Source organism: Lonchura striata, chromosome 16 (assembly GCF_046129695.1).
Source record: "Lonchura striata isolate bLonStr1 chromosome 16, bLonStr1.mat, whole genome shotgun sequence".
Lineage (NCBI taxonomy): Eukaryota > Metazoa > Chordata > Aves > Passeriformes > Estrildidae > Lonchura > Lonchura striata.
In genome coordinates this window covers 11,744,314-11,757,752 of record NC_134618.1, presented here as the reverse complement: position 1 = coordinate 11,757,752, position 13,439 = coordinate 11,744,314, and positions in this window count along the sequence as shown.

The following is a 13,439-nucleotide window of genomic DNA, read 5'->3' as shown; positions in this document are numbered from 1 at the left end:
GGCATCTTCATCATGCTGTTGGATCAGTTTAACACAGACCTTTCAAAAAATCACCAAACCTGTTGATACTGCTCAGACCAATGTGTGGCTTTTGCCAGTGGGTTATTTAAGTGCATGAATGTGATAAACTAATTGTGCAGAACGGGGAAATAATTCTATTTACTGTCATTCAGACTGACAGATTTTTCATAACACACATGTATGAGCTGACCATGCCAGCCACACACATCTGAATCTCTGAAACTGTGGGATTTCCAGGCTGTGGGAAAATTTTGTAGCCATTTGCTTTGATTTCCAGAACCACTGGCTGGGCTCACTGAGAGCACAAGCTGCAGTTGCTGAAACCACTGCCCAACTTCAGCTTTTTCCTGACTTTAATTGTTGGAACACTGTACATGGGAGAGACATTTAGATGATGAAAGGATCCTGTCTGTTGAATTGGCAGTATATTTAAACAGAAAGAAAGCAGAAAATTAGTTTTTCTGTGGTCTATGTGTTGTATATTTTCTAAGAGATACTGACATTAAAGGAGCATTTGCCTGAAGGCCTCAGATAAGATCAGAGCTCCATTATGTCTCTCTCTGCAGGGGCCAAATAAGAGAAATATGCTACTTCTCTTCTTCTGTCCTTCTCCTTCTCCTTCTCCTTCTCCTTCTCCTTCTCCTTCTCCTTCTCCTTCTCCTTCTCCTTCTCCTTCTCCTTCTCCTTCTTATTCTTCTCATTCTTAATTTCCCTGTAAAGATAAATAGTCCCAGCAAAAGGATGGGAAGAATAAAGGATATATGGAGATAGTGTCAAGATAAGGGATGGAGATTATGAGATAGACACCAGCAGATCAGCAAAGGCTTGTGATGTCCATAAGAGCTGGGGAAGTTTGTGGTCATGGCCAGGCTGGGCTTGGCTTGCAGATCTGCACCAGGGAAATCACCTGGAGCTCTGCTCTGAGCCAGTGCCAATTCCAGATTTAGCCTTTCCCATTCCTGACCTCCAGCTTGGATTCACACAGATGCTCCCCACCTTTCCCAAATTCAGGAGCTGAGACCTGACTTGGTGGGCTCCCAGGAGGAAGCTGCTGTCTCCAAGGGTTGTGTGGATGTTTGATGAGTTCTCTGGAGTTCTTTGCTCCTCTTGGTCTAAGCTTGGGACTGGGGGCCCAGGTCTGCAGCCATCAGTCCTGGGATCCTTCACAGGTGCTTATGTGGGAGATCATTTCTCCTAAAAATTGCTCATAACCAAGCTGAATCTAGAAGAAGACATTTTTATGGCCACCTGGCATTTTCTAGCAGTCAGCTGCTCATCATAAAGTTCTTGATATACTTTGGGTTTGGGGTTAGCCTTCTTAATCAGGATGTCTTGCTCTCCTGTGTGGTTCTGCAAAGTGCTAACTTACTGTTCCATTTTGTTTTTATAATTCCACTGTAAACCTTTCCAAAAATCCTAGACAACAAAAGGCCAACAAAGCAAAACAGTCCTGCACTGCTTTCATTTAAATATTTCTTAGCCAAGCAGTTTTCCAGTAAGTAGAATCCAGAATTATTTTGTTTTAGGAAAGCAAAACAAATCCATGAGCTAAAGAATCTCTCATTTTCTCTTCCATTTATTGTTTTTTTTAAGTGACTGGAGAAGTCTTAAGCCTTGCACTTTCCCTACAGTGGAAGGGAGTTCAGCCATTTGGAGGAAATGTGTTAAGCTGATGGCAATGAATTGTAATGGAATTTGCATAAACTAATTTATGTACATTCATTTCAGGGTTAAAGTGGAGCCAAAACTTAAAAAAAAATAATCCAAATTGCTACTAGATATTTCTGAAACACAGATAACTTTTAATATCCAGGCCATTTGTCAGTGAGTTAGCTTGTGTGTTTTATTTTTATTGAGCAAGACTAAAAGAATTTGGTTTTGACAAGAAATTTGTTTCCTAATGCAAGAATTCACATCGTGTCACTCTACTGACCATCAGACATTAATGTTGTGTTTACTCAACATTCAGTGTCAGTGGGAGACTAAACAAAAAAAAAAAAAAAAGACAAAAAGAAGACAAAAGGAGTCTTCTTGCCTTTTCAACATGTGAACTCTTCTCCCACTCTGATATTCCAATAAAGCAACAGCGGATGTTTAAACAGAGATTTCAATCCCAAACACTTCTTGCCTGTTTGTTTAATTACATTTCTGGAAGGTTACAGCTCTCCAGCAAATCTGGGCTCTGTTTTCATAGGCTTCTCAAATTCTCTGCTTACTTTGACCCTGCAGCTTCGATTCAGTTCAATAACTCGATACAGAACAAACCCAGCCAGCCCTGCTGAAGGCAGTGCCAGCTCTGCTCCTCAATTCACCAGGGACAGAGTGCTACAACAAGATTTTCCTCTCTATTTTCACATTCTGGGCTTTGTGCCACAGCTCCCAGCAGTTCTGACACTCATGTCCTGGTGTCTGGAAGGTGCTACTCGTCACTCAAAGTGCAATTTAGAGCAAGAACATCCCTTTGTGCCTTTCCCTGCTCTCCTGCAGAGTGTGGCAGGTCATGGAAAAAATCCCCACCAGCACCTGAGCAGTTCCTTGGCATGCAGTAATTTGGAGGGCTGATCTGCAGAAATAGCCAAAGGTAACTTGGGGAATAGAAAGTTTAAGTCAGTGATCTTCACATTTAGATTTTGGTTTTTAAGACATCAAATATAAAAGGTTGCTATCACATTATATATATATACTTCATGCTCACAATTATATCTGTATTTCACCATAATTAAGTTCAATAGTCATCCATATATTTTTCTTCTTCATTTGCCTGGGCCTTATCACTTTATCCTCAGTCTTGTCTAAAGCTTCTTACAGTTCCATGGGAAGGGAGACCCTTTTATGTTAAAAACACATATCTAAATCTTTGTAAATGTTGAATATGTTTCCTGCTGAGGTCTGAGTAAGCTTTCTCAAATAGGGTCTATTAGCATTTTAATAGCATACTCACACTAGGAAGTCTTTTTGTTTCACCAGCCAAATATGAAAATATTCTGTATTTGCAAAACAGTGATTTTATGCCAGTTACCCATCAGAAATGATCCCCATCACATGGAAAGTCAGGCCATCATAAACATCATGACATTACATAAACATTAACAAGAAATAAATAGCTATCAAATGATATACAAACCTCTGCTTACAGATCCATACCCTGATGATTCTAAATGGTTTCACAGTTTTGCACTCTGTGCTTATATTTGAATCACAAACATTGGGAAATGTTGATGTCTCAATAGTTATAATGCAATTTAGCACCTCGCTGTAGGAGCATACACACATATTCAAAGACAGTTGAATATTTTTTTAAATCTCCTGGGCAAATATTCTCCCCCACATTGCCTCGCTGTCAGATACTCTTTACCCATGAGATCACTTTGATTCCCTTTGCCTACACAGGGAAAGATCATGTGCAGGGGAAGATCCCACAGGGAAGTGCCTCTATCTGATTCCTTCTGCAACTGGATATGAAAAGGGAAATTCTTTGGTAGGTGCAGATGCACTTGCCCCATTTATCACTATCAGGGATAATTTGTCTTTTGCCCAAACTGCCCCAGCCCTGCCTGCAATGCAGAGAGCTGAGGAGGAGAGTGACATCTTTGCCTCAGAAGACAAAACAGGACTCAGCACTGGGCTTTTTGCTACAGTCCTTGGCAGAAATCTTAAAGGTTGCATTTGTTTCTTTGGAGGTTCTTTGTTCCAGAATCTATCCAATGAATAAATCCTTCTGTTTGCAGTCTGAGCAAGATAAGCAAATGAGGAAGAGCTAGAAATTCCTTTTGCTTCCCTGTGATCTGATGGCACAAAGTCCTACGCTTTATATATGACTTAGAAGATGAATCAAAACTTTGTTTTCCTGTAGCTCTAATTTGTATGAAAAGATATAAATTCTGTAGAAAAATCCAAGTTTTGCTCTTGTACTCTGATTCCCCAAGCTCAGCTCTGCTGTAGGCTACACTCAACCTTGAATCGATAGCTGAAATAGAAAGGTCCTAAAGCCCATCAAAGTAACAAGTTATATTTTGCAAAAATGACAAATAACTTTGTCCTCACAGAACGTGGAAACAACTTTACAAGCAAAGCAATAAAAAAAAATGCATTGTTATTGCTTGAGTATATTATAACCCTCATTTGAAAAGAATCTCAGTCTGGTTTGAAATCACTCTGTGCATATGTTACAGGAAGTCTAGAGACATTTTGTTCCTTATTAATGAAGCATGAAGAAAATAGTACTGCATATATTTTGTTAGGAGTTTTGGCATCCTTATGCATGCTGTACATTAAGTCTTCCCTAATTAGATTTTTGTAACTTTAAAGGCTCAAGGAGGGCAAGCACACATGACTATTTCTACAGTCACACTGGTTTTCTCCCCAAGAATGTTCTCTGTTGTTTGGCACACTTCATCCTAAGATGACCTTTCTGGCCACTGAATGGAGACAGGAGAAGAACAAATTAATCTTTTAGCTTGCAAATATGGAAAGAATATTGGAAAGCATGAATGTTCTGGTCCTAAAAAAGGTGTTTTCTTTTTGGCAGTGTTTATAAAAGTGTGATGTGAAATGTAGGACCTCTTAGAAAGGTGTCAGTGATGGGTGTCAGTGAAGATGCTTAGGGAACTTTCCTCCACCCTGCTGTGAACCCACAGGAGCTGCCCCAGCCCTGGCAGTGCTCAGGTCAGGCTGGACAGGACTCAGAGCAGCCTGGAAATCTCTCCTTTGCTGAAAGTGCCCACAAGACAAATACTGAGGATTTGACCTGAAGGCAGAAACCTAACTCAAGAGAAAGCAGGCAGCTTTGCCCCTGAAGAAGTCAGCACTTTTCTGCTGTTACCCCTAATGTTGGGGTTTTTTGTGGTGTAATACAAAAATAATGGGAGTTTTGATATGATGAGGGTCAGGCCCACTATTACAGCCAGCAGTTATAACATGGCAAGAAAACTGGTAGTTCCAGATCTGATTTCAAGGCTTTAGAAATATTAGAGGGTGAAAAGGTCTAATTTAATGTGCCTGAGAAGGAGCAGCTTTACCACTGTGCAAGGACTGGGGCCGTGCAGGAGCAGAAACCAGAGTTGTGAGGGGCAGAACTGCAGCCCCAGGGCTGGAGGGGTGCATCAGCCCCGGGAGCCTCTCCCAGGCAGGGCTCCCAAAGGATGGCAGCACGGAGAGGAGGCCGTGGCACTTGTCAGCCAGTCTGGGAAGTCACAGATGCAGGATGCTGAGCCCAGGGATGCCTGGGCAGGAGGGGCAGCCGAGCTGGGGCTGCTGGCCAAGCTCCACAAGTGTCCTGAGGTCCCCTCTCGTTGGGCAGGTGTTGGAACTCAAAATCCGTCAGACATTTTTGGAGGTTCTGGGCCCAGGTCAGAAGCATTTGAGACCCTGGCAGGCAGCTGGAAACAGCTGTGATTTTGGGTTTGAACCATGGAATGAGTTACCAACCTTGCAGGAAAAACAAGAAGTCACAAAAGTTTAGATATTATAGTAGAAGTAGTCACAAAGTAGAGGGAAGAATTTTTGAGTGCTGTACAGGGGGGTTTTGGTTTTGTACATGGGGGTCAGAGGTTTTAAGGTGGAGGGATTTGGGCCTGTCCTGTCCTTCCTCTTTCTTCTTCCTTACCTCCATGTTCTTGGTGATGTTGGCACTCACAGATTGGTTTAGAGTAGAAAAGCACCATTTAATATAGGTAGTAGGTATTGGGGAAAAACTGTAAACATATAACATGTAATGTACCACATAAAAGAGAGCAGCAGCCCTGGGCAGGGAGAGAGAAGAAGAAGACAGCAGACAGAGAGGATGTCAGGGTGTGTGTGTGTCTCTGCCTGGGTCACTGACCAAACAGCTGCAGCCCGAGAAGAAAATCTTTTAGATAACTTGCAATAAACAACCACAAGATCAAACAACAGAGACTGCTGAGCCTTTCTTTGGAAGCACGGGTGGGAGGAGAAGTTTTTCCACCACATGAAGCCACCCCATGACCCAGGGTGGGCTCTGACAGGCAGGGACACTTTGGAGATGCCATGTATGGTTTGTGTGCCTTTCTATTCAACATGTAATCCCCAGAAGCTTCTGCTTGTGTTTATAACTCAAACTGTAATGAAAAAGGAAATTAAAGCCTTTCTAATTTAACAAAAGAATGAAAATTGCATTTAGAAAGAGTGGAGGGGAAAAGGAGCTTTCACTCTTTTGGGATTTGAGAAAATTAGTCCTGCAGTATTCTTTTCCTAAAGAAAAGGAATATTAGATATATTAACTTCATTCTTTTGTTCTTTCCTCTCAATGTTCTAATTTCTTTGTATTTAGAAATAGAAATGCTGCAATCCAACCATTAAACTGATACTTTATTTCTCATTTTATAGTATTTTTATGCACAGTCTTAGTTCTGCACACTATTTTCTCAATAAGCAGAACTGGTTACTTATAGATAAAATTATTTGTTCTGTAAAAAGCAACAGAATTAATGCCCAATTGACTTGTGTGAAAAACCTTCACATGTGTGATAGATGGAGGTGTGCATGTGTGTATATTTTTGTGTAGGAGCTATGTTTTAACATTCTAATTAATTTACTATTTAGTATTGGTAGCTGCAAACTTTTTTTTCAAATTCGTTGGCTGATAAAGCTATTCCCAAAATCAGTTAAGTTTCAGATCCCTGGGTGTTGGGGTGGTTAAGTATAAAAGGGAATTTTAGGACTGTGAGTTTTAAAAATGGTCATTCCTCTTTGCTGTATATTTTCTAGAGAATATGAGATTACAACTTGGCTTTGCAGGAGTGGGATGCAAGAGCTCCTGGAGCTTCTGGGCTGCTGCCCCTGGATGAGGCATCTCTGTGTGCAGTGGTCCTGGGGAGCTAAAGCTGCCTGGAAAGGGAGAAGGAAATGCAATGATCATCCCCACCCAGCTGTCAGCAAGCAGGGACTGGCATGTGAAAGGAGTTGCCCAAAAGCTGAAGCTCAATGTTGGTTTTCCTGGGGCCAGAGCTGATGTCTCTGCTGCAGGGGTGAGCAGCAACCATCAGGAGCAGCACAGTGTGCAAACAAGTCTTGTATTTGCTTCCTCAGAGAGCTGGAGAAGCCTTTCTCCCCAAAACCCCAATGGGCTTTCTTTTCTTGGGCTGAGGTCTCTGGAAGGTGAGGAGGAGTGAGGAAGGGCAGGTGAGCAGTTGCATCAGCCCTTGGTAGAGAGGTTAAGGGGGCCAAGAGAACGAATGACCTTAACAAGGTAACAGAAACCTCTTCAGGGTGAACACAAAGATGGTGACATGTCCTGTAGTCAGAGCTTTTTGTGCCTTTAACATGATGAGTGCTGTGACAGAACACATCCAGTGATAGAGGGGCTGTTACCTGGGGACAACTGGTCACTCAATCAAAAGGATGTGACCTGCTAGAGAAGAGCTTGGCTGTTTGATGTGGCAGTGGAGTGGCCTGAGGCAGGACAGAGCCAGGACACTGGGCTGGGGGCTGCTGCAGGCCCTGTCACCAAAAAGTTGTTGAGCCAAAGCAGAGTATCTTGGAGATAATACACCAGACTTGATAGGACAGCTATTTTTACGAGGCAGTTTTCAGGAAACAGTTCCCAGTGATAGGGAAGAGATGAAAAATATCATAGAAATTTAGTGCATATAATCAAAGCTTTTATTTCCTCATTGGGGAGCTCTGAATTTATGATCAGAGCTGTCAGGAGGAGGACAGCAGCTCTGCACATGAAGTGACCTTTGCAAATGTGGCTATGGAAGGTATGGAAGAAATTCCCCTTTTCCTCTCCTTGGAAAGAGGGATGGTGTTCTCTGCTCAGTAAAATCTTGTCAAGAGGCTCCCTTCCTTACTGCCAGATTAGCATCTTGCAGAGGAGTGGTTCGGCATGAGGGACCAGATGGTGGGACTGGCACCCTTGGTGGCAAGAGCAGGACTGTCACCAGTGCTCTGACCATGCCTCTGGCACTTAGAGAGGTTTGGTTTCCTGCAGATTTGGGTTGCTTTCTATGGGGCTAAAGTCACTCATGATAGAAAACTACAGCCAAGCAGATCAGTTTTCCCCCCAAAGCACAAGTTCTGAGTGGGCAGAAATTATACTCAGATTTGTGCTGAATTGAACAGAAAAGTTTCAGCCAGGAGAAAATGTGAATGAGTGATGGTTCAGTTCAAAACAAAGCCTTGAAACCTGAATTTTGAGGAAATACTGAAAGTAAAACAACGTCAAATAAAAAGTGCCCCAACAAAAATTAAGCTTCATCTTGGGTTCAATATGAAAGATCTTGTGGAAAGGTTTGATTGGCTTTAGGTCAGTCCAAAATCTACAGTGGGCCTCTCCTACTGTCTTGATCCAGCAACTGGATCAAGAAGCCACCTAGTGACACTGTTCAACTCTTGGTGAATGTTTCTCCATTAGTTCCTTCTAAGGCACTTGTTCACATCTAAAATATCTAAAAATTGCTAAAGTGGATGTCCAGATTTGATTTAAAGGATCATAAACCTGGCCCTTTGCAAGACCCATATGGCACTGTCTGCAAATGCTGGGTCTTTCCTTCACATTTCAAGGGCTTTTTGTAGACTTTGGCTGCTTGATTTCTGCTCTCTGCCCTTAGCAAAAACACATGGAGGTATAAAAGAACAGGATCACCTGATTTTGTCCTGATTTCAAGAGCAAAATTCCAGATTAAAGCCAACTTCACCAATATCCCCAGCTTTAGAAAGTCAGAAGTGATGGAGCTTTTAACAGACATCTCTGAAAATTAGGTTTGAGATCCAAAACTTGGGAATGATCCCCTGTCCATACAAACCAAGTGAGAAATTTTTCCTGATTTTCCTCAGGTTTAGGAAAAGTTTTCCTTGATTTCCTCAGGATTTGTTCTTGTTCTTTGCATTTATTCTTTGCTCTTTTCCACAGCCTGATAATCCATCAGGCTCTGAGGCTTTTTACGCACAAGCTTAAATTTGAGAGTATTTGTTCTCCAGCTAAAATAATTTTGTTCTGATGGCAGAATCCTGTCTTTTGAGCAAAGAAGAAAGAAGAAAGAAGAAAGAAGAAATGCTTTTTATGACTTGAAACATTTTAGTAGTTAGGCTTTTTTTTACAGCAGCTTCTCAGATGTGCCTATCCACATTGTCTGTCAGTTCTTCAGTAATACATTTAAACCCAATATTTCACCTACATTTGGTAATGGAATTGTGTTGAGTTCTTGCACCTTTGTGACAATAGACAGCTGGCCTCAGTAAAGAGCCTCTGTTAATTCTCAAGAGAGGAAATGGTTGATACGTTCACTTTTTCTAAATATCAGAGGATGCACACCTGGCAGCTAGAACCTTAACTCCACTGCTCTCAGAACCACTTCTTTTAAACACTGCCAGTGAAGTTCTGGACTTATAGTCCTGAATTTCCTATTCCACAGTTGTGTAAATCAACTCACCTCCTTTGTTCCCAGTGAAAGTGCATTGCTGTTCACTGGCTGAGGATCCAGACACACATTGGGGTGGGCAGCAAATGCACAGAGCTTTCCTCCGCTTCTACCCAGCCAGCAGTGGGGGAAAACACTGGAGTATCCCCAGTGGCTATGGAGGGATGCAGTGTGCTCAGTGCTTTCTCCTTTTGGCTGGAAGTGGAACTCTTTCTGTCAGAATTTGTGTTATTGATGATTCCAAGATTGTAGAAAGTCTCTGTCAGCCTCACTGCCAAAGAAGCCATAATTGGTCTGTGCTGGTTCCAAGGTTGTTTATTCTGTTTATCTCTAACATGTTCTGCTGCCCTGCCCAGCTCTGTCCTGCAGGGCAGCGTGTGGGGCTCTGCCCTCAGTGGGATGTGACAAACATTAAATACCAGAAACTCCCTGGGCTGCATTTACAATAACGTGCCAATATCTGTCACCTACGTTGGACAGTGTGTCCCCAGCCTAAACCAACAGAAAAATGCCAACACCACAGTGAAACATGGAGGGCATGAAGAAGGAGAAAAAGGACAAGGCACACCCAATTTCCTCCATCTTGTCCCCTTTGGACCCCTCATCTAGAATCCTAAAATTTTACTTTTGCACCCATGTCACACTTAATTATTACTTATATCAAACACTCAGAGCTGGTAATTCATCCTGTAAGATTGAAAACTCTTTTCCATGGACAGAGATCACTGCCAGTGTCTCTGGGGGCTCTGTCCAGGGGGGTTCCTGACCCCTGCCAGGGTTCCAGACCTGCCAGGGCAGCCAGAGGGATGCCCCAGACTCCCACATCTTTCCAGTCTGGCCTTGCAGGGAGCTCCTGTCCCTGCTGTGCTGTGCAAGGTGGTGACAGCAACATCTGCAGAGAGAAGGTTTGGGCAGTGCAGCCTCTGAAAGGCACCCTGAGCCAGAGCAGGCAGCTGAGGTGAGCTGCTGGGCACCAGCTGCCCTGGGAAAATTCAGTCTCTGCTTTTAAATGCTTGCTTCTGTGCAGGGCTAAAAAGAGACAATAGCACCACCAACAAAAAACACCCCACAAAATGTGGAAATAGTTCCATCTGCATTTAAAAACATGTCAAAATCTGCCCAGGGAGAAAGCCCAGGGAAGATGCTGGAGTGTGGCTGAGCTGCAGGATGGCAGCTGAATGCTGAGAGCAGGGCACAGCACAGCTGCTTGTACCTCAGCCTTGGTGGGAATTGCATGTGGAGATGGGAGAATGTGCTCTGAGTGAAAATGCAGGAGTAAACCCATCTGAATAGAGCTGTTAGCTTACCAACAAATGGAATATTGAACTAACCTAAAAGTGACATAATAGAGAAACAGTCAGGGACCACATTGGCATTCAAGTGGCTATTTTTAGCTTGTATTTACTAATTGCATAGGAGTAAGAAAAGTAGGTGTAATTACAAAGACAAATGGTCTTTCTAAGTGGAATAAGCTTTTTTTCTGCATGGTGTCTCCTTCAGAGGAACTCATATATTTATTTCTAGTGTTTTTCTAAGAACAGAAGAGCAAGCTTACTAAATAGGTAGTAATTGGTATGAAGTGGGCAGGCAGTTAAAGCTGAAAGCACTTGTACCAGCTTCCCTCTTCATTATATTTTTGTGCCATGTAGATGGCAGAAGTGCAGTAGCCTGACAATTTACTTGATTAAAAGTGACATTGTAAATATAGTCAAAGGCAATTTGTATTAGAAACTATTTTTGATAAGAAGGTTGTCCTCTGTAGTGTTATTAGCCTTTATGAGATGAAAGACAATGAATCTCTAATTTCCATATAATTCCACTTAGTATTTTTTAATAAGGCTTTGTGTGTTATTCAGCCACGGGTTTTGATTTGCACAGATGGAACCAAGTGCTGGAACACTTTCAAAAAATGTAAATATAAGGGTTGTATTTCAGGCTGGTTTCACTTTTCATTTCAACAGCAGTCATGCAGGCAGGGAGAAGTAAAGAGAAGGTCTAAAAATACTCATGGGCTATATAGTGCCCTGAGACCATGCTCAGGTCTCCCACTGACTTCTCTGTCTCCTGGCACAGCAATTGTTGAGCTGAGACACAGAATTTATATTGCTGTTCCCAAAGTTATGTTCTTATCAATATGTCTTTTCAAGAAAAAAAAAAAAAAACAAAAAAAACAAACAACAACAAAAAAAAACCCAGCAAACCAGAACACATCTCACATACCCCCACCAAAAAACCCAAAATGGGTCAACCAAAAAAAAAAAAAATTCACATGCATGCTTCATAGGCTTAGTTATTCCAACAACAAAGCAAAATGACATAAAAACCCAAAGCTTTTAAACAGTCCTGCTTGTTTAATAGAGTGGTTGGGACATTATGTTAAGAAAATGCCATGCCTTTGTAAGCTCCTCGGAGAAACCTCAAAGGGACTTATCTTACATGGGGACAGCATCTTGACAGTGCTCATGAAGGAGAAAAAGCTCCTAATTTTAAAAGAATTAATTTTAAAAGGAGAAACTACCCCGAATTTCTAACGGTATTTCCACCATGCAGTGTAATATCCACTTTAAGAAGAGCTGAAAAGGTTTATTCAAGGGTTTTGAAAATTTTGTTCCCTTTAAAGTTATTTATATTTAAGCACTCAAAAATCATTAGTCACTTTAAAAAATGTTGGCCACTTTTTGTATACTACATTTTTCTATGAGTACTTGTGTATCATGCAAAATACACAGTGTTTCTGAGCCAAGGGATTTTGGTATAAATTGAGTGGGTTTTGAACTAAAGCAGAATTATAAATAAATGTAATTTATTGCACATCTTACACTTTCTCTCTTCCCTTCCAACCCTCAGTCAGAAAAATCTAAAACACTGAGGATTGTGTACTCCAGAATTTACCAGAGTAGAACTCGACTTCTGCATGGAAAGATTTCTTGCATTTCCACAATTCCCAGTTTGTACTTGCAGAAAATGGTACCAGGCACCTGGATCTCTGATCTTTGTGGAGCCAGAACTTTGAAGGCAGTGAATGACTTCCTATCTGCTGGCAAATCCTGCCCATTCTCACTCCATGAATCCACAGCAGACAGTGAACTCCTTCACGGCACTTCTGTTTACTCCATAGATAAAAAAGGCTCTGTAGATGTTGTAAGCTCCTGTTTGTGCAGCCAGAGCATAACAAAATCTTGCTTGTGAGCTCAGATCCTCCCTCTCAAAGGAGCGTGCCATTTGACCAGGAAACCCTGCCAAAGGAAAATGAGTTTCCCAAATGAGTACCTGTGGAGGGGGAAGTGCAATTCCCCTCCAGGAGCTCTGCAGCCTCCAGCCAAACCCTGTGGTAGCCACAGGGACACGAGGGTGCCTTGGGTTGATGGGGGTTTTGTGGTTTGTTTGTTTTTTTGGTTTTTTTTTTTCCTCTTTTTTTCTCAGCAAAACTCTCCTTCCATTTTACAGGGTGTAAAGTGGCACAAAGTAAACATTATCAGTAGTACAAGGCTTGAAATAAAATGAGGAGGAAAATCAAGAAGCACCATTTATGAAACAGACCGAGGGGAACATTTCACTGCGTGGTGAATCTGTACCTTTAGACCTTCTCAGCTATTAAATCACCTTCTTTCTTCTCATAATGAGGATTCAGTTCTGAGACTTAATGTACAGCTCATCCATACACCCAGATGGAAATGCAATACATTTTGATAACCATATGGTACAACATGAAAGATAGTCAAGTATAAAGATTATAACAACCCAGAAATTAATTTAGTGCTGAGCTTGATCTAGATCCCACTAAAACCCAGTGTAAGCTTTTTCAATGACATTTGGGTCAGGTCTTTCAGGTCTTTCTGTGCTCTTTGTGTGTGACTTAAGATTATTTGTCAAAGGTCAGCATAGCTGAGCATTAGTAATACATAGCTTGAAGCATTTTCTCCCTTTAAATCTGCCCACAAATCACCTTTTGGGAATTTAAGGGGGTTTTTTACTATTTAGCTTTCCCTAAAACAACAATTAGATAATGTTCCACTTGCAGCTGTAATTTGTGTTGGT